Source organism: Globicephala melas, chromosome 1 (assembly GCF_963455315.2).
Source record: "Globicephala melas chromosome 1, mGloMel1.2, whole genome shotgun sequence".
In the NCBI taxonomy this organism is placed as follows: domain Eukaryota; kingdom Metazoa; phylum Chordata; class Mammalia; order Artiodactyla; family Delphinidae; genus Globicephala; species Globicephala melas.
The window spans coordinates 31,484,345-31,487,839 of NC_083314.1; positions in this window are offsets into that span (position 1 = coordinate 31,484,345).

A 3,495-nucleotide genomic window follows, 5' to 3' on the forward strand; every position below is an offset into this window, starting at 1 on the left:
AGTAGTTGAATGTAACAGAAATACAAGAAAAGGCAGAGGTGTTTCGTATCACAACTTTTTGAGAAATGCTCACAGCTCTAAGATGTAGCTGAGAATTCCGCCATCAGCTAATCCTTTCAAAGTGACCATAAATTTCACCATAAATACATTTTTTCAGCAATGGCAATAACGCGGTGACTATACTGCTCAATTCCTCACAGTGTCAGCATTAAATACATTAAAAGGGTAAGTTAAAATATCTGTCTGATTGCTTCTGACATAACCCCGAGATCTCTTTTATTTCTGTACTCCATCAATTATAATGTGGAACATTAAGACAAATTATTTCTAAACACTAACAAGGAATGTAGAAACAAATGGCAGACAATAAAGGGGAATTTTGCCGTAGCATGGTGCTTATTTTGTTACAAGCAGGAGTGCAAACCCAAAGGATGTAATTTAGAGGAAACTCTGTCCCGTCTATTCTCTAGGAACTAGAACAAGGAGACTGAGAGAAGATGATTCTGGGTAAATCAAACCGTTTTCTCCTAATTACAGCTGACTAATAGGGAGCAAACTCCCATGGAAGGCTGTGATCTGCTTGAAGACAGCTACGAGGTTGCCCTGGTTAGGGTCTTTCATATACAGTTATTCAAGCTCAGACTTGATCATCTGTCAGGGATGCTACAGTAGGGAGAGTTTTGCCATAGCGCTGAGACTCAGCAAGATCACTTCCAACTCTAAAACCTACAATGTTAATTTAATCACCAACACCAGCCATCATTAAGAGCGACCTTAAATAACTCCAAATCTGTTCATCTACTCACATATTTTTTACACAGTCAACAGACCTCGAGTGATTACTACATGCCAGACACAGTTCTAAGACACAGAATAAGGGATAAGAAAGGTAACAACCTCTGTCACTGTGGGGCTTGAGTTCTTTGGGAAGAAGTTCATCTAAATACAAAGAGACACCAAAGATAATATTTGTTTTTATTATTATTCTGTGAAAGAAGTAAGGTAATCTGATAAATTGGGACTAAGTTAGGCTGGTAGGACAATCACGGAAAAATATCTTTAAAAGATGAGTGCCAAAGAATAGAAAGGAATCATTTATGGATAATTTTTCTGGAAATAGTATTTCCAAAACATGGTAAAAGCAAATACAAAGGCCCTGAGGCAAGATGAAGCTTAACTACAATCAAGAAACAAAAAGAAGCTAAAAGGTTAGGTCAGGAGATAACCACACAAATTTACACCAGCTGGTCCCTAACTTCAAGTCTACGTGGATATATTCTTGAGGTGAGTTAGACATATATATCATCCAAAATACAAAAAGAAGTTGACTCCACAATTACCCTGGAAATTCTGAGACTCTTTACAAAGGCACCACCGTATTAAAGTTCACAGATATCATTCTCCAAACTCCACTCTGGCCATCACTTGCAGGCATTAAACAGGGGTGTTTAATATCCTCTCTAAAATATTGGGCAGGAAGAACAAACATCCTAGCATGTCTGCACCGTGCACCTAGTGTCCCACAATTGAAAAGTAGCTGGAGCTCACGCTGCTGATGGCTTTGCCGGTTTTTTTTTTTTTTTTTTTTTACCTTTTATTAAGAATCCCATCTCTTTTAAGACCTGGGATATATTTTTTGAGGGAAATAAACTATAGGAAAATTCAACTGACAGAGATCATACTGTACTTAACTTTTCTGTTCTTTGCTACATTTATTTGTTGAGACAAACATCTGTTCTTAGACTTTTTTTAATGGCTCTGTTAAATAGAATGGACACACACTACACTGCACATACTTAAAGAACACAATATAAGTTCTGAAATATGCATATACCCATGGACCTGCCAACACAATCAAGAGAAGGAACATATCCTCACTTGCAAGTGTTTTTATGCCTCATTCATAAAGCCCCTTTTTCCCCTCACATTCCACCCCTCCACATCCCCAAGTGACCACTGATACGCTATCATATCACTCTATCATTAGACACGTGTTTGCAATTTTCTAGAAATTTACATAAATGGATTCACACAGTGAGGACTCTTTTATCTGGCTTCTTTCACACAATGTAATGATTTTGAGAGTAATTCATATTTTTGTAGGTATCAATAGTCAATCACTTTGCTTTGCTGAGTAGTGTTTCACTGTATGAGTATACCACGGTATGTTTATTCATTCGCCTGTTGATGGGTGCTCGAGGTTGTTACAATTCTATTAAAAATAAAGATGCTGTGATGATCCATGTACAAGTCTTTGTATGAACATATGCTTTGATTTTCCTTGCATAAATATCTAGGTGCAGAAAGCCTGGATCATACGGTAGGTGTATGTTCGACTTATAAGGAAACAGCCAAACTGTTGACTGAAGTGACTGTACCATTTTCCTTCCCACTACCAGTGTAAAAGACTTGCAGTTCCTACACTGCCTCACCAATACTTGGTGTGGTTGGACTTTTCTAATTTTAGCCATTCAATATGTGTGTAGTGGTATCTCCTGGGGCTTTCATTTTCATATAGCTAATAATTGATTACATTGAGCAACTTCATGTGCTTATTTGCATCCGTACACCTCCTTGGCAGGATCTCTTTTTAAATATTTTTACCCATGTTGTTAATTTAAAAAAATTTTTCTAATTACTGAGTTTTGAGAGTTCTATACGTGTTAGAGACACAAGTCTTTTCAGGTATATAATTTGTAAATATTTTCTTCCAACCTGTGGCTTTTCTTTTATTAATAATGGCTTCCAAAGATGAAACCCAATTTATCACTTTTTTTCTTTTATGGATCTTGTTTTTGGTGTCATCTCTAGGAAATCTTTGCTTAACCCAAGGTCAAAAAGATTTTGTCCACGTTTTAGAGATTTATGTTTTGATCTACATTTAGTTAATTCTTCATGTGGTGTGAAGTAGGGATCAAAGGTCATACCTTTGCATATGGCTATCCATGCACAGTATCCGTGTGCTATATGCTTCTGGCACCATTGGTCAAGAAGACTATCCTTTCTCCTCAAAATTCGCTTTGCAGCTCTGTTGAATAATCAATTGTCCTTATATGTGTGGATATGTTTCTGGGATCTACATTCTATTTGATTGACATATTATATGTGACTCTTGGTTATAATATATTCTTTCACGGATGTCTTTCCACTTGCTCATGTAAATAGTCTCCCAGTAATATAGCCTTACCATTTTACTGGACATACCTAGGTATACCTGAGATGCATTTGATAAATCGATGGAACTTGCACTCAAACTAGGGTTACTTTCCAAAAACACTTAAAATGTTCAGGTGTAAAAACTATGTACTCTACAGCCTTCCTGCCTCAACCAAGAGTATGTTAACGCAGACCCACAAACTATTTTGCACATGTATGCGGCTGTAGAGTCTGGGGAGTATGAGAGTGGTGTGTGCTGTCTATCCCAAAAGATCATCATAGGACGCAAAGGAAACATTAATGAAATAGACAGGAATCGTCAAATGCCAAACGTTAAAA